Source organism: Nannospalax galili, unplaced genomic scaffold, assembly GCF_000622305.1.
Source record: "Nannospalax galili isolate Female #2095 unplaced genomic scaffold, S.galili_v1.0 scaffold291, whole genome shotgun sequence".
Classification (NCBI taxonomy): Eukaryota; Metazoa; Chordata; class Mammalia; order Rodentia; family Spalacidae; genus Nannospalax; species Nannospalax galili.
Window position 1 is genome coordinate 190,272 of NW_008330588.1, and position 19,130 is coordinate 209,401.

At 42.7% G+C, this 19,130-nt stretch overlaps 1 protein-coding gene across 9 annotated transcripts in view; it reads right to left on the bottom strand.

Annotated features, from left to right (window-relative positions):
* Csgalnact1 (chondroitin sulfate N-acetylgalactosaminyltransferase 1) overlaps positions 1–19,130 on the bottom strand; it is a 353,381-nt gene that overhangs the window by 96,802 nt on the left and 237,449 nt on the right. The window contains exon 1 of one of the 9 annotated variants that reach the window (XM_029554634.1): positions 8,086–8,104. The exons of the other annotated variants lie outside the window; for them this stretch is intronic. The gene's annotated coding sequence lies outside the window, so the exon portion shown is untranslated. Of the gene's footprint in view, positions 1–8,085; positions 8,105–19,130 lie in introns of those variants that run through there. 9 annotated transcript variants of the gene reach the window in all.

Genomic DNA, 19,130 nt, shown 5'->3' on the forward strand with positions numbered 1-19,130 from the left:
AAGAGTTTATTTAGCTTACATATCCTGGGTCACAGTTCATCCAGGATCCCAGGGTAGGAACTCAGGGTAGGAACCTGGAGGCAGGAGTTGGAGCACATACCATGGAGGAGCACTGCTTACTGGCTTGCTCCCTTGGCCCCTGCTCAGCCTGCTTTCTTATGCAACACAGGCTCACCTGCCCAGGGGTGGCACCACCCACAGTGGGCTGGGCCCTCCCTCATCACTCATCAAGAAGATGCCCTTCAGACATGGCCACAGGCCAGTCCCATAGAGGCAATTCCCCAATTGAGGTTCCCTCAACCCAGGTGTGTCAAGTTGACACTACAGCTATCCAGCACATGGAGCAAGCCTTAAATCTTACCAGAGATTGGTTGGTTATACCCATAACATTCATGTGAGTATTGCACTAATGGGTATATTTATACAAAAAGAGTTTAAATGAGTTACTCTATAATGGGAGTGGGTGGAGGCAGTGCCTCAACTAGACAGCTCATCCTAGCAAATAAAAACCCCAGAGCCAGGAATGGGTTACCTCTGGCCAGTGGGATCCCATAGATCCCCAAACATAATAAGCTATTGCCATTGCTCTTGATTACCCTCCAGAACTTGATGATAAGACCCAGTTGTTGAAGACAACACATACTTGAGTCATAAAAAATGGAGAAATTAAGCTGGTGTTGACCTGGATGCCTAATCCCTACTGGCTAACTTTCATAGTACTGGAAGGTGCTATGCACCTCACTAGAGGAGAAAAGTAATCATCAATCTTACCAAGTTATAAACCCTGTGAAGTACAATCATGACTGTCCTGGTAAAATATTGGATAAGCTTTCTGATGAAAAAGTAGGGAAGCACCTAGAAGTTCAAATAGGCAAATACAAAATATTGAGTACAAAATACGTACTCAGTGGGATCTATGATAATTATTCTCCTAAGTCTCTGATCATGCCTTCAAATGGAGAAGATGTGTTTACCACAGAAGGATAAGTTGGGAGAAGAATGGGGAAGAGATACTGTGTCCTTAACTCAAATCCTAGGCATGTCTCTTCCAGGATCTGTGAGGACTTCTGTGTCCTGGTTTTCCGTAATACTCAGGAAGACCATATGCTCTGCACCTCAACATCTAGTCATTGCATCAAAGAAAGAGCCAGACTCACCATCTCCATGTCCCCAAGCTCAGCCTTCTCCCCTCCTCCACTATAGGAAACATCCCTGTGACACATTCGTTTTCCAGTGTTCTCCCTTGTTTAACCCCCTGTTCATCACAACCAGAAACCAATCATTTAAACAATAATATTAGATCAAATAAAAAGGTTTGTTTTGGGACTTTTAAAATAAAACCTTCCTAGATATATCTTCCATTTCCTTCCTAGAGATATATACTATTTCTCTTAGAAACAAAGGGTACCCACAGTTTGCCATGTAATGTAAACTTGACATTTTAAATAATCTCTATAATGATGAAATGATTCTTTTTAAATTTTATTTTATCATTGCTTTTTTTAAAAATAGATGAAATTATTCTTTATAGAGTCCTTGCCCAACCTCAGCAAAACAATCTAGATTCTGGGTCAGTAATCACCTCACTTACTGGTGTCCTGTCCTACTCCCATGGAAAGGAGCCCAGACAAACTGCATCCCCAGATTCCCTGGAGGCAAGAAGTCACACCATCCTTCTCTATGCCCAGGACATGGTAAGGATAATGAGCCTAGGCTCACTGGCCTGCTCTGAATGTGAACCTGCTGTGCTCCATGTCCACACATGGGAGACCCAGGTCCTCTTCCACTTTCCAGGAAATAAGCTTCTTACTAATATCCCTGCATCACCAAAATAGTTTAATTCTCCACTTTCCTTATAAGTTCAATACATAGTGTTTCCTCTTTAATATTTTTCGAGCATTTCTCTGGGCCTGAAGAGTCTCTCTCCTATAATTTAGAACAATACCTAGTTATTAGTGCAAAGTTTAAAGTGCATGTTTGCCCCTGGAAGCCTTTTCCAGCTGATGAAAATCTTGGGATTTGTATAATTACTATAATTCTGTGATTAAAACCATCTCAGCTCTGGTGTTCCGGCACCTTGCTGTTTTTAATGAAATCTCTCAGATGAACTCATTATATCCAAGTATTAAATTATAAGTGAAGACACATTACCATGTCATTCTGCCTTTTTAAAGACTTTGATTTTAAATACATCATCATTAAAGACAAAATAAGCAAATCAAAAAACAAAAGAAATGGAACATTCAATACAATTTATTGTGCTGTGGAAATAGAAGATATGCAATCTTGCTAAGTGATTTTTAATGAAATCAGTGCTACATTTACATAATGGATTGGAATCATGTTGGTTAACTGAAGTAATATATTAAGGCTATGTGTAAAAAAGTTAAAACTGGAACTGGAGCAATGGCTTAGTGGGTAAGGGCACCGGCTGCTCCTCTAGAGGACCCAGGTTCAGCTCCCAGCACACACAAAGTGGCTAAGAACCATTTGTAACTCCAATTCCAGAGGATCCAACATCGTTTTCTTACCTCTATGGGCATTGTACAATATGGGTGCACTTACATACATGCAGGCAAAACACTCATACACATAAAAATGGATTTAAAACTTAAAACTATAGATATCATTTTGTTCTGTTTTATGTCTCTTCAAAGTCTAATTAGGGGCTGATGAGATGGCTCAGTGGATAAAGGTACCTGCTGCCAAGTCTCTTGACCTGAATTTCATCCCTAGGACCCACAAGGTGGAAGAGAGGACAGACTTTCTTATACACACACACACACACACACACACACACACACACACACACACGTCACATAATTTAAAACCTGAAATGCTAAAACTATGGAACATAGAAAAAAACACTTAAAAAACAGACATAGATATATGTAAAAATTTCAGAATAGAACCCCAAAGCACAAGAACTAGCCCCCCAAGTTGACAAATGATACTACATGAAATTAATAAGCATCTTCACAGCAAAGAAACCATCAGCAGGTGAAGAGACAGCCTACAGAATGGAGGAATTGACTTTTAGAAAGAAATAACATTACGTGAAAAATTGGTGCCAAAGTGTGGATTTTTTCCTTTTTAAATGTAAGGAAAAGAAAAAATTTCAGAAAGAAAATTCCGCATCCTTCAAAACACATTTTATTTATTATTTTTATTTTATGTGTATGAATGTATTGCCTGCATGTGCATAAGTGCACCTGTGCCATGCAGTGCCTACGGAGGTCAGAAGAGGGCATCGGTTCCCCTGGAACTGGAGTTATGGATGGTTCTTAGCTGCCGTGTGAATGCTGGGAATTGAACCTGGGTCCTCTGCAAGAGCAGTCAGTGCTCTTAACCACTGAGCCATCTCTCCAGTTCCCAATTCGGCATCCTTTAGCAGAAGGATGTTTCCAGAAATCTAATCTGTAATTAAAAAAATAGTAACTGGCTATAGTGTAGAAGCTAATAAGCTGTTGAAGGGCATTTGCTTGGTAAATCCAGGATCCTTCAGGTTCCTGCTTCTACGGACCCAGGCTATCTATTTATCAACACAGAATGCCATTCTTAAAGGTGGGTGTCACTTTACCAGCTTTGCCACCTTCAGGAAAGGCACATTAGTGAGACACAGGTGATCCAGTGGGGCCATAATGGTACACTGTAGCCTCCTGTCTTGGCAGAGGAGTTGGAGAATTACATTCAACATTTATAAAGTATTTACTGTCATGCAGAGGAAAGTACCATGTAATTACCAAGCGTTGTCACATGTTCCCCGTGACAGTAAAAATGCAGCTTTATAGGATCACAGCAGCATTGTGCTACTATTTTAAAGACTTAGAAAAGGAACTGAGATTTTTCAGCCTAGCTGTCTCTCAGGGAATCTAGGGAACAGTGTGAATAAGGAAAAGAAATTCTTGTCATAAGCCAATTTGGTGCTTGGGAAAAAGAGGTACAGACTTCAGTTTTATGATTGTCAACGATCCTTGCGTTCTTCAGGCTTTTGCCACATATTTTTATTTGTTCATCCTCACTGACAGCTTTTCCCAATACTTTCCCATCCCTGGCCAACCCCTAAGGATGGGGCTGTGATACACTACATCTGGGCGACTTGTATTAACAACTCAACTCAAGGAGATATGCAACACATGGCTTCATTGCCATTCTTACGACATTTGGGGCAGCAGCACTTTGGGGAAAGACTTCTTTATGAGCCCTTGTGAAGTGTCCCAGCTAACTGAACAGGACCAAGGACTCTAAGATTGTAAGAGGGTTCTCAGTGAGGATGATGCTCCATCCTTGTCACATCAGAATAAGCCCAAGTAGTTTAACTATAATACAGAGCTAGGGATTGCTTAAGACATTGATAGCTCTTCCTGAGCTTTGAAGACAAGGAATCTGAAGTACATAGTGGGCCCATGTCAAGGGGTCTCATAATAGAATGGGTTACTCAGGACTCCACGTAGAAGGTGAACAACAGCCTTGAAAGCCTACTCAGACCAGGAAACATCTGGGACTTCCCCCCAGATTTCCAGGAAACACATCAGTGACCCACAGAGTCACAGACCCTTCCATCTAGGAGTCTATCTTTACAAATGTAACAAATAGTCATTAAGCCCTGGCTGTGCTCACTGCAGCATAGAAGAACAGGCAAAGGGCAGGGAGGGAACTCAGTTGGTAGAGTATTTCTCAAGTCATCATGAGGACCTGAATTTGAACCCAAGCACTCATGCAAAAAGTATGGTATGGTGATACACATTAGTAATCCCACCACTGAGGAGGTGAAGACAGGCAGATCTCTGGGGCTTACTGGCCAGCCAACCTAGCTCAATCTGTGAGTTCCAGATCCAATAAGAGATCTTGTCTCAAAAAACAAGGTTGATAGCTCTCGAGGAATGACACCCAAGGTTGCCCTCTGGCCTCTACATACACACACACACGCATTCACACCTATACACACACATCACACACATGCACATCTGCATATATGCACACACAATTGAACGAAGTACAAATTCTATCTTCAGTCAGCTTATTATAAGCATTTATAAGAACTTGGGCCTTCTAAGAAAACTGTAATTTGAACCCCAAACAGACAAATGCCTTTTTAACAGATATAAAGTATTAATGCCATGTTCCTATCTACTATCGTATATGGGTAAAGACAAGGTTTAAGAAGAGAAATAAAAATGAATAAATTGGGAAAATAAACAAAACAAGTAATAGGAATCATCAACATCCCTTAAGATATGCAAGTGGCAGAGGGACTGTTTATCATTCATCTCCAAGTAGAAGCTCTTAGGAGATGAAATCAAAACAGGCTAAGTTTGGTCCAGAGGCTATAACTCACACCAGATATGCAGTGGATAAGAGAATTTCTGTACCCACGACAGAAGTTGCTATTAGGAAGGGGGTCAGCATTCCATTCTCAGTGGCCATGGTCATGAGAGCTGTGCACCACACCTGAAAACCTGCCAAGATGCATCTATTTATGTCCTGCCAAGATGTATCTGCTTATGTCAAGAAGCTCATAAATCATGAAGGACTCCAGGGCAAGCCCAGTAGATGAAATGCTGTCAGACTCTACAGTGAGCAGAAAGCACGGTGGCTTTAGAGAGAGACCAGGCCAGGCAGCACTGCACTGTACAATGACAGGCATTGAGTGATAGAGGAAACTATTCAAGGAGATGCAATAAATTCTACAAGACCTCTCCACCCTGTGTGCAGGCCAGCCAAGAGATGGAGGAAAGAGGCAAGCAGTGTCTACTGGGTCAGGAAGTGGTAGGCCAAGGCCTGACACCACAGTGCGAGTCAGTTCCACGCTGGGGCATACAGTGAGCTCTTTGACTGCGAGGAGGCAAATGGGGCTCCAGTCAAAGGACTAGCTATACGAATAGAACACACACACAAAGTCACATCTTGTGCATAAACACACTATCCTGGGTGAGTGTGGAAAGGGCAGTGTGCAAGGATTCTTATTCAGTTTTCAGATGCTCTCCAAAATGGATATAAAGTGAACACTGTTGTCTGTATTTGGTCATTTAGACTTTCCTGCACCTTAACACTTCTGTTTAATTGCTGTGTGCAGGGTGTAGTACCCATCTTCCAAGATGGCCATTTGATGATGTATGTTTGTCCCGTGTGTATGGGGGCCTTGAGTGAGTGACAAGTAACATGGGTGGAAGAAGTAATGTGGCATTTTTGATACTATGTGATCCAGCAGCCAGCAAGGGTGGGCACGGACTCTGCAGCCAGAGTCAAGCCTTGAAATGACAGAGACACAACAACCTAAGGGCAAGCTCATGAGAGTCAACAATGAAGCACTGCCTAAAAGCAGAGAGGACTATTGTTAGGATGTACATCTTATGACTTAAGGCTGGTGGAACACTCCAGAGCCACCTCTCTCCCTAGCAGTAAGTGGCACAGTGCTCAGGTGGGACCTATGTCTGAGTGATCCTGTTCTACCATCTACCACTGACTTAGTACTGAAGAGACATGGTTCCACCTTAGTTACGGATGTCGGAACAGTCCCCCCAGTAGCGTTCCCTCTACTCACCACCACCCTAGTTGAGTCCCTACCATCCCCTGCTGGAAAGTACACTAGCCATGAGTGTGAGAGCAGGAAATACCTGAGACACAGGAGAGAAAGCCAGTGTGGCAAAGCAAAGGGTGGAAGGAAAATGCTATGAAATTCAGCTGAAATCAGACAGAAACCCCTGAGGGCTGAGAGACCCTAGAGTTCCCACTTCCTACCCAGACTTCATATATACACATGTACGTGTGCAGTAAAGACACATGTCTGCATCTGCTTTCTCTTGAAATGAGTATATAACCCTACCTACTGCTGTACTACATCCATAATAATCTACATCTTATGCATACTTAGTTTAGAAACAAAGGTACTTTCAGAGTGGCTCCAATGAACTGAAAATAGCCATAAGCAGTGGGTTAGCTCCCCAATCCACATCCACTGAAAGCCTCAGCAAGGGCATCTCAGATACCACAACTCCTGCTGAAATACAGGTTTCTGTGCTCCGGAGTCATTAATTAGCACATAGAGATGTGGCAAATGCTTCAACCTCGGTGCGTCCCTGAGAGAGACTGGAGGGAAGTACATCCGTTATCACTGTGAATAGCCTAAGAGATGCTTAAGCTGAATCCCAGTGAGACTCAGAAGTTTCCAGAGTAAATAAACTATCAAGCACCAAGAATTCCTCCTTGGCCATAATAGAATCTAAGGCAAGAAAGCCCTGACTGTCTCCCACTAGGACAGCAGGCTGCTTGACACAGATCAGTGGCTCAGACCTCACACAGAGAAGGCTCTATGTGGTCTTAGCCTCAGGAGAGATCAGCTGTCCTAAGCTTTTTAAACATAAATAGCACATTCCAAGCAGTAACTTGTGTGTATATGCATGTGAGCATGTGGGTGCCTATACATACATGTGTGTATGGACCACAGGTTAACATCAAGTGTCTTTCTCAATCTCTCTTCTCCTTCTGTTTTGAGTCAGGGTCTGTCACCGAACCCAACACTCACTCCCACAGCAGTAGTGTTGCGGACACAGGGACCATGACTAAGGGCTTTTTTTACACGAGTGCTGAGGATTCAAATTCAGGTCCTTATGCTTGCAAGGCAGGCACCTTACTGACTGAGCCATCTCCCTAACCCAGTCGGTAACTTTTGAACCAACAGTACTTGTCTGCATATACTGTATATGCAAATGTATTCATTTATAAATTAATCAAGTTCTACAATATTGTATATTTACAAAACAATACCTCTAAACTAATGAAGCTTAAAATAGTTTCCAACCAACCCCGGCGACTCTGTTTTAGGCATCTAGCCACTGGCCCTTTGACTACATTGTAATCTTCTGCAAGACAGAGGTCCTGCCAGGATTGAGTCTAGAGTTTCAGCAGCAGGCTCTTTCCTTGCTTCCTAACTCCTCAGGGGACTGTGGGCCCAGCGGAATGTTTCTGTCTCTGAACCACACTGTCTCCATCCAGATGTCTGACATCTGTATCTGGGTGACACGCCCAGGCCATCAACCAGGAGCTCATTCCCCTTCCTTCTGAACTGGGAAGACTTGGACTCACCTTCAGGATGGAGCTCAAGGGTCTGCCCTGTGAGGTCTCCTTGCTCCCAGTCCCTGAGAGCTGCTTCTCCAGAGTCCAGCACACAGCCCGGTGGAACCAGCTCTAGAGATTATTTCTCAGTCAGGGACTCCCAAGCTGGGCGGTGCTCTCCAGCCCCTCCTCTCCAAGCTGGCCTCCTAAGATAATAACTGGGATTTCATTTTTCCATACATGGATGCAGGACAAGAGAAATGTGGCAAAAATAAATTGGGGTCAGCTAATCAGAAAATGAAGCCATTGCGATTAGTCATGACGACATATGCTGAAAACCCAGGAAATAGATGCAGGCCCTTTGAGCACCTCTTTATTTGCTTTTGCTTTTTGATTTACTGGCGGATCTTGGTAGAGAAAACTTGATAGAGGGGGACTTCTCTATGCACACATTTTCCATTCCTGCCCCTCACCTCCTCCATCCTGGCCTCAGGAAGCTCTAATGCAGTTAGTCATCACAGGTGGCAGATGTGGAACCGAGACTGTACAAAGACAGAATAACAGGAGCTACTGGGGTGACCTCAGTAGCATGGAAAGCCTGTTCCCACCAATAAGATATAGAATGCAGGCCGAATCATCTGCCGCACCCCTGTAGAGGGATCTGCCTCCTGTGCCTTCCCTGGTGCTATGCAGAGCACTTAGAAGCTCAGGGAGCCACCTTGGCAGCAGAAAGTAACAACTCTTAAAATAAGGTTCTCTACATCCTCCTCCTGCTCATAATTACAACCACTTAGTGAGCATTTACTTTGGGTCAGACATCAGACTAAGCATTTTACAAACATTATCTCATTTAATCCCATGAGTTAAGTCTTATTATCCCCATTAAAGATAAGGAAATTAAGACTTAGAGGAGGGAAGTGACTTGTTTCCAAGGTGCTCAGCTGGCAACAGACCAGCTCCAGCTGACTCTCAACCTGAGTTCTAACCCACTATGTTACACTGTCCAACACTCTTAATAATCCAAACTGGTAGCTGGGACCTGTTCCTCACTGTAGAGCAAACACATCTAAATTTTCTAGTTTCTGAACTCAAGATGAGGTTTTCTATTTGTGAGATTCCCAACCACTCAAATGAGTGGCTAGAATTTCTGTTTCTCTATTTGATTCCCATTTAGCTGTGATTTGCATTTCCATATCTGTCACTGGCTATGCAGATTCACACTATCCTGATAAATACTGTCTATTCTTGGTGTGAGACTGTGAGCCTTGCTTTGATCCCACAGTTGGGCCCAGGACACACAATCTCTGGAGCAATCAAGTGCTTCTGAGCAGAAGCCAGGGATTTAGAGATACATATCAAGTTTAAGACATGTTAATTAAAAGGTACTCTGGCAAGTGGAATTTTTAATCAACTGAGAGACATTCTTCTTTGCAAGAGGAGAAAGAGAGCACCTCTAGGTCAGTGAACACGATGATTCGCATCAGTTGGAGCTCTCTTCTGCCAAACACTGACTTCCGTTCTTTCCTCTGGAGAGTCTGGAGAATCAATAGTCCTGACCATGGCCATGCACTGTAATGTCATACTTGCATCCTCCTTGCAGTCAAAGCCAGCTCCACACTGGCAGAGACTCAAGAAAGTGAACGCCTAGAAGGATCAAGTCCTGAGGTCATGCAGCACAGCTTCCAGGGAAATGCATGTTGTTAATTTACAGGGAGGGGACTAATTAAAAGTGAGCAGTACTCTGAAGCACCTCACAGCTACACAATAAGGACAGGGCCCTACAAACATTGCAGGTGGAATTGCTGAGTGGTACATACCAGCTATAAGGTGAGGTCAGAAGTGTGAGTCACACCATGCTGTGCTGCACAGGGTCAGGTGGTTACAGGTGAAACGTGCTAAGCTTCATCTCACTACAGAGCAGCAGAGAGAGAAGTAAAATGGAGCTCTTGCTTTCATGATAAAATGAGCCATAGGCCTTGCCAGCATACAGAAGGGAAAGGGAGAGCAGGAAACAACATATGCCAAAGGCTTCAGGTCTCCCAGAGCAACGCAGACAGGAGAGCCCATTGCAATAACAGGTAAAGAGGAAGTGCTTTCTCAGTGCCAAAGTAAGTTGTAGCCCAGGACCCTCTTGAGGAGTCCTGGAATGCCACAGGGGACCACTGGAGAAAGGTTAGGCCTCCTGTATTATCTGTAGTCTCAGTACACTCTCACAATAACCTCAATGGCTGGCCACTGATATTCATTCTTCAAGACCAGGAAACAGGTTCAGGGGAGCTAGGGAATCTCCATGCCTCCCAAAGCCCACGTGCTAACTTCATGGCCTCTCAGTTTGGTGCTATTGGGAGGTGGTAGAATTTTTATGTGGAGCCTAGTGGGAGGTCTTCAGGTAAATGGAGGAGGCACTGGAAGGACACAGTGGAACTCTGACCCCTTCTTTCTCTTCTGCATCCTGGCTATGAGGTGAGTGGTTTAATTCTACCATGTGCTCCTGCCATGATGTGCTGCCTCAGGACAGGCCCAAAGCACTGGGCCACTCACTTCGGAACTGAAATCTGGGAAACTGCAGAATCAACCTTTCAACCAGACAGTAATCTCAGGTATTTGTTATAGTGATACAAAGCTGCCTGACACATTTCACCACGTGGATAGAGAGCCTTCTAATTCTAAAACATAATCAAAATGACCTTCTTTAGTCAGCTTTATATTCTAGTAGCCAGAGACACCAACTCGGCATATAGAGAACTAAAATACAAAAAGAGGGCTAGAGAAATGGCTCAGTGGTTAAGATCATGTTTGGTTCCCAGCACCCACATGGCAGCTGACAACCACCCATAACTGTAGTTCAGGTGGATCCGATGCCCTTTTCTGACCTCCAAATGTTTACATGCATACAGATGGTGCACTTACATACATGCAGGCAAAACACTCATACACATAAAATAAAGCATAAATGAATAAATAAATGAAATTACAAAAAGAGCAAAGGGGAAGGCAGTGTCCCACAGCAGGGCTAGAAAAAGAGCAGAGCAGAGAAGACACAACTAGGCACAGGGCACAGCCTCCTAAGAAACCAAGAGAACCTGCCAACACCAGACTTGGGGAGGGAAGGCATAAAGGACGGAGCTGGCGGTACATAGAACACTTCCCAGCTCCACATCAGGAACTACTAGCTGGGACACTCTCCTTGGTACAAACAGTGACAACTCAAGGCGGAGGTACTTACTCGGGCACCTGTGGCCACTGAAGGGTCAGTGTATGTTCCTTCCCTAGGGGTGGCATTTGGCCTCCTACTCCCCATCACAGGTATTAGCCAGCTGTTAGTTCCTAGTCCCACAGGAGAAGAGCCAGTATATACAAAAGGAAAGCCAACAGGGAAGATCCCAAGGGGCAAGAGGCTCCTCCCACCCTCATGGGGTTTTGGATGGGTTTTGTTGGCTATATAGGGTTAAGAATGAAATTGCTACTTTTAGTCAAGTCAAAATAAACAGCCTAACTTCTTCCTCCTCTTCCTTCCCCACCTACAAGGCAGACATAAGCACACAAATGAGGGGCTTACATTTGGAAAGCGGTGATTATGTAACAGGATTAGAGAAAGCATGCATTGCACAAAACTATTTTAGAAATCCCATGAAACAAAGCTGTCTCTCTTTTTACACCATATCTCTGAGAATGAAAATAAAACCAAAATATACAAACACACAATAGAGGAAACCCAATAGCAAATTAGTGCATGTTACATTGCTATTTTTGACTAAATAAAACTTGATATAGTAGACAGTGCTTGTGAAAGTCCTGGCTCAAGCCTACCCAGGCCGTGAGTGTCCATCCTGGAACTGCATACCCTTGTCTCAGTGCTTCACACCTGACATCTGTTGTCAACTCCTGGGCTCTGTTCAGGGGCTGATTATGGAGCTATTAGTTGAAAACATTTCAGAATATTATGACTGTAAAGACAGTTCTTTGCAATAGAAGCTGCTCTATTTGTCCACACAAAGAGATGACATGGAGCTCGTAGAGAGGTGGGGGTGGGTCTCAGAGAAAATGGGAGGAATATGAATATGATCAAAGCAAATAAATGAACTTTTCAAAGAATAAAAAAATATTATAAAAATACATACTTCCCCAGTAAAACAAAAGACAACCAGAAAGCATGGTGTTCATACTTGGCTTAATATTTTCCTTAAAAAAGACCAAATTTCTGGTTATTTTAGGATGAGAAAAATACTAACAAAAATTTTTAGAACCAGAGAGATAGCTCAGTGGGTAAAGGCACTTGCTGCCACTCTAGGACCCACAGGGTGGAAGGACAGAACTAACTCCCCAAAGTTGTCCTATGACCTCCAAATGGATGCCACAGTTCATGTTCTCTGTCTCCCTCCCCCCACCCTTGGAAAGAAAACAATTTATCAAGTATTAGACACGCCAGGTCTCATTAAGATGTGAGATGGTTCTATCTCAGTATCTATCTACCTACATATCTGTCTCATCTGCTTATGGTAAATACATGGGTCCCAGTACATAAAGATGAATAGGATAGGGTTCCTGACCTCAAGGAGTTTAAAGCATGGTGCAGGAAATAAGTAACAAATGAAGTATGTGTAATGGCAGAGGAACTACAGGACTAATGGGGATGTAGAACAGGGACATTCAACCTCTCCCAGGGAGTTCAGAGAAGACTCTGCAGGAAAGGATACCTCAGCTAAGTCTTGGAGGAAGGGTTTAGCCAGGAACAGAAAGGAGATAAAAGAACTTTCTGATGAAATACCAGAATTATGAGTGACAGCACCTCAGAGCTGTGAAGCAGACTGTGTCTGAGGAAGCTGCAGGCAGGCCAGGGGGCCTGAAAGACTGCTATTGAGATGGGGCGATGGGATCGGGCTATGGGTATTAGAAATATCACAGTCAGGATGGAGATAATGCCTTTGACCTTCGACAAGCAAAGCTGAAGTGCGTAGAGACACTGGAGACAGAGAAATGTGTCAGAGAAGAGGTAGAGGCTAAGGTCACTGGCATGTCAACATTAGTAAAACTATGAGGTTGAAGGGGCCCATGGAGATGCTAGAGAGTAAGGACCAAGTGTGGTTCTAAAGCTGTAGGAAGTTCAATATCAGGGACAAGAAAAGGAGATGAGCTGCGAAGAAGACAGGAATTTCCAGTCCGTTCTCTATTGTCTTGAACTTGGAGTGGTTTCATGTAAGCATCTTGTGGGGTATCAGTGACTTAGTAGGGAGCTGTGCCAATTAGGGGCTCAATATTGGTGCTCTGGTATAGATACGGATTATATCTCCCATAGGTTTTAGAAGCTTTGTCCCCATTGTAATAGTGAGATGGGGATTTCCTATATAACATGATAAGGTCATAGAGGCACAGCCACAGGAACAGGTTAAGGTAGTCCTCACAGGACTGGACTGTTTCCTCGGAGAGGCAACTTATTATGAAACATGAGCCTGGACCTTCTTTAGTCCCTTGTTGCTTCTCTCACCACATGACCTCTTTCCTTCCCCACCTCCCTCTCCTTTGCCCCCTCTCTTTCTGTTTCTTGCATTCACTCATGCTGTGTAACGTAGCCAAGGGAACCCCTCAGCAGACCATGGCACCATTTTTTGTTGGATTGTCTAGCTACCAGAGTACTAAGCCAAATAAGCTAGTTTTCTTTATGCATTACTAAGTGTTGGGAGTTTTGTCACAGTAACACAAAGCAGACTAGAACAGTTAGGAGGCCTATTTTTGCTGCATACTCAAGTTGTGTTCTCTACATGAGCTGATATTTCATCTCCTTGTGCCTAAACACAGTCTCTCAACTTGCTCAAATCTAAGAAAGCAAGTACCCTTGGCATTCAGAAGCTGGTCTTATACTCACAACAAGGGCATGCTATCCTGTAATTAGATTAAAAAAAAAACAAAACAGCTCTAGAAATATCAGCCTTCAGCAAGGTTACTCTGAGGACATGACAAAAAGTCACTTCATAATTTTACCAAAACATAGACAAAACAGTTAATATCCTGCCCACAAATTATCAAATACCTCATCTCTGCCAAAATGATTGACTACTACTTCTCTTTTTTTCTAATTTTTATTGAGTTTTCGTGATTTTTCATATAATACAGTTTGACGATATTTAGATCACCTCCCCTTATCTACACATTCCCCATTACCCTCCACCCAATTACACATATATGTATATGCATATATATATGTATATACATATACATATATATAGCCTATAGAGTGTATATTATATTCATTATATTATATTATATTAATTATATTATATTATATTAATCTTTGCAGGCTATTTTTGTAGTGTGAATATTATTTCAGGATAGCTAGCCTACCACATGGGTAGGAACAGAACTCCTGGTTATTTTTCTTGTGCTGCTGGGGATCAAACACAGGGCCTTTGAGCTTACATTATACATGCTGTCACCACTGCTGTGAGTTCATATGTGTTTCTGACCAGCTGTTAAGCTCTGTTTTCTTGTGTTGTTCCATCCCCTCTGGCTCTTACAATCTTTCTGCTTCCTTTTCCACAATGATCCCTAAGCCTTGAGAGGCAGAAGTTGAAATAGGTGTCCTATACAGGGATAAGCACTCTGTGGCCTCCTGTTCTCTGTGCATTGATCAATTGTGGGTTTCTGTGATAATCACCATCTGCTGCGTAAGGAAACTTCTCTGGTGAGAATTAAGAGATGCATTCACCCTAAGTGTAGAGGTTGCATTAAAGACATGTCACTTAGCATTAAGCATCTCAGAAACACTTAATGCATACATTTGACCAATTGTGTGCATGTGAGCCTCCCCCCCCAATAACATCCATTTAAATATATAATCAAAGAAATATCCGTAAAGCCAGGTGTGGTGGCATACACCTTTAATCCCAGCAGTCAGGAGACTTGGGCGCAGAGATAGGAATAGCCCTGTGAGTTCTAAGCCAGCTGGAGCTATGACTCAAAAAGACCAAAAAGAAAAAGAAATACCCTTACATTCAACCTGGAGAAAAAAAAAAAAACCTGTCCTTCCTTAGGCCTTCCCGCAACTCTTCCCAACCAAAGCCCATGTCTATGTAATAATAGGTTCCTTAACCACTCTCTGTGAGATACCTCATAATTCTCCATTGTGTGTGCTAACCCTTACAGCAGCAAATAATGATATCACATGTTCATCTACACTATGTTCCTAATGGTCTTTGGCTTGAAGGAACTGATGGAACTCATATATGGAAGATAAATACATGCAGCCTTTAAGTTAGTGCCAATAGACACCTAGGTTAGGACAGGACTTGTCTCCTAGGAAGGGAGAAGTAGGAAGTTCTTGAGGAAGAGAGTGCAGCCTTTGGAAACTGTATCAGAAAATAGTTGTTGTGGGGCTGGAGAGATGGATCAGCAGTTAAGAGCACTGGCCATTCTTGCAGAAGACCAAGGTTTGGTTGCCAGCACCCACATGACAGTCAACAAAATACTCGTAACTCCAGTTCCAAGGGATCCAACACCCTCTTCTGACCTCCACAGGCATTGTACAACATGGGTACACTTACATACATGCAGGCAATATGCTCATACACATAAAAATAATAAAATATTTTAAACAAGATAGTAGTTCTTTATTAACATTTTCTTAAACCGAGTGGTGAAATCTATGAGATCGTCTTTCTTAATAAAAACTTTTAAGAATGAAATTTCTATCAATACACTTGTAAGAAGGTTGCAGTGAACAAAAATGTCCAATGTACTGAGGAGTCAAGTAAACTAAAGATGAAAACTTGCAGATTGAGTCAACTTAGTGAAAATCTCTTTCAGTAGACAGATTAAGTATGGAAGATATTAGAGTGAATTAAAGACTACAGGGAAGGAGACAATGAAAATAAGAAGTTTAAGGAGTTTTACCTGCAAGGAGCTAAGAAAAAAAGGAGACAGAAATGGAAGGGGGGAAGAAAATGTCAGAAAACTGCAGCAGGTGGCAGCTGTCCACACCAGTGTAGGTGGGGAGCCTACGGGACATAACCACTGCTGGACAGTGGCTCTTCGTCTGGCTCCCTGAGTCCTCCTCAAGACCAATAATAGCTGGTAGGTAGCAGCTAACTTCAGTGGAGGACCTTGCCATCTTGCTTCTTATGACCTTCATATTTGGGTTCCTGGGCTGGGGAAACTGCTTAGTTGGTAAAGCACTTGCTGTGTGACCATGGGAACCAGAATTCTGATTCCTAGAACCCACAGAGAGCTGGATATAGTCGTTTGTGTCTGTGATCCCTATGGTGAGATGGGAGGCTTGGAGGGACAGAATTCCAGAAGCTAGATAGCCAGGTAGTGTGGCATATAGAGCAGTTTACAGGAAACCCTGCCCTGTCTCAAACAAGGTGGAAGGTGATAACCAACACCCAACATAGTTCTCTGATCTCCAAGTGCATGGCCATACCACACACAGAGAAAATAATAAAACTTGAGCTCTTAATAACATTTAATCAATCGTTTTTGCAACCCCTTTCTCATTTACTAGTACCAATAGGTATGAACGAAAAGGTAATGGGATATGGTATATATTTGCCATCCCTCCCCCAAGTATATACACATAAATATATACATATAAAAATTTGATAGTATCGGTAGCTCTTCCACTCATATAGATTAGTAGACTTTGCACTTAGGATTTTCTCTCTGTATTTAAGAATTATGACTTATAATACATAAACTTTGCTATAATTGAGTTGCTTAGTTCTTGCTTTCCAAAAGCAAAGCTGAGAACAGTCAGTTACCCACACTGTTGACAAGACTCTACATCTAACTTCAAGATATTCTAATAGAAAGGGGTTGTTGAAGAGAAGATAGTCACATGCAATAGTCAGCAAGAGCAGAAAGTTCAACAATATTTTACTGCAGCCTGGAACCTGGGGAGGTATTGCTTCTAGAACAGTGCTATTGAGCCTCAGCCATGTCCCAAAGCAGCTCATATCACAAACCAACTGACACCAGCTGTTCTTTAGCCCAGAACTTCAGCCTGAATATCTAAGAACCTGAATCAGTCATAACTTGGTAAAGCTTTCCTGACAGAAAGCATGATGATGATTAATGGTAAGTTAAAAGAATAAAACCGTTAGATTAATTTCAGGATCCTCAAAATTCTTCACAGATGAGACTATTCCCTACTCCTCATGACATTCCAGTGCCAAAGACAAGTAGCCATCATACCGATTTTAGAGATGGAAAGACTTAAATCCCCAAAGCACAAATCTTCTAACTAAGGTGAAACAATTAGTTAATTAATCCATCTGCTAGAATTTTCATTCTTCAGCCATAGATAGGACTTGAGTAGACCCCTGAATTTTCTTAAGTTCTCTCATCTAGGAAGACAGAGTTAAATCTAAATTTCAATAGCATCTCTACATCCTGTTCCCACCATTACTTAACTAAATGACCTCCGTCAATACTACCCTATTCTCCACTCAACTCCAACAATGGAAATAAAATGGAGGTAGGATCTTCTCCACTTCAGGAGAGCAGCTTGGAATGCCTCAGCACTTCACAGTGTAGCCAAGGTAAAAGGGTATGTCAACTCTGACTTCTTTGAAGGAAAATAACTTTATTTTCCACATGTGAATCCAGCGTGGCTCTCCTGACCCAGTATGCATGGAGCAGACCACCAATTCTAGACCATTTGGTGCACTCACTACAATCTAGCGATGCTTTGCCATTAGATACAGATACTGATACGTCAATCAGAGTCTTGTTGGGAACTCCATGACTTTTCAGCAGACAGAGACTCAGGGCTTCACCTGCCTGCTCTCCCCTTCTCTTAGAAGCACAGACTCCTGGAAGTGAGCAGAGCAAACTGTTCCCTATGAATCTCTCAACTTCCCATCTGCTGCTTGTATATTTCTTTTCCATGTTGGGAAGATGGTCGTGACATGACCACTGTATCACAACTACTATGTGCTGGGATTTCTATGCTCATTAGGCCTCCATAAGGCGCAGAGCTTTTGTGCTGTTGCTTCCTTTTTTCTATTTCTCAACAAGCCTAACTTTTGGAAGGTGTTTATATTCAGGTTATTTTCACAATATAGACTTTAAAACAGACCACTGTTGGACTAGTCATTGCTGCTTTATGCAGGCTGAATACACCCTCCTCCAGAAACAATAAACCTCCACTTCAAATGGATGGGAAGCCTCAGGGAAGCAGGAACAATTACCGCAAATGAGAACACTTTGTCCATGTTACAAAAGCTTATTCTCTGTTCTCTCATTCATCTTTCCTTAAACATTGCTTTGCATTATGTTCTGATGACTACAAAAGAGCTCCCTGACTGCCCTTCCCGCTCCAAATCCTCCACAGCTGTGATAAGTTTCACTAAGCCACAGCTTCAACAATTTTTTTAAAACAAAATAAGTATCTGGAACCCTAAATCCTTTAAACTTGGCCTTCTCACTTTCCAGTCCTGCCTCCTATCACATGCCAGTCACTGAGAGGAACACTCAGACCATAGCAGGAACCTAGAGGCAAGGTGCTCTGTCTGACAGGTCTGCATGCTCAGACTGGGGCAGACCCCAAGAGAGATGTGTAGAGAGTAATGTGTCACCCAGAATGCCAAGACTCAGAACCATCTAGGCCATGGGACAGTGTTCACATGGACTCCCCACTTCTCTGAACTGTATTTTACCTGGAGGCAGGTTGCTTGTCGATCATACTTGGTACTTTCTGAAGGCCATTTCTTCATTCATATTATAAACTTGTCTAAAACAGTCTCACTTTGCTTTCCTTCTGTACTGTTAACATTTCCCCATCTAAATCCTCATCCTGTACTCCTTCCATACTTAGCTTAATTACCAAATTATTTATAAAACTTTACTTTTTGCTTATTTATACCCTGCTCTTCATGTACTTGGATGTCTATCCTCCTCATGGCTCACATATATGCTTACATTTTCATTATCACTGTTTGAGTTTCTGGGGAATAAGCCCAGCACCTGTACATGCTAGGTGCATGCTCTCCTACTGAATCACATCCTAACCTAACCACACATGCAGACACACTCACATACATATAATTAAAAATAAAAATAAGTCTTAAAAAATAGCACTA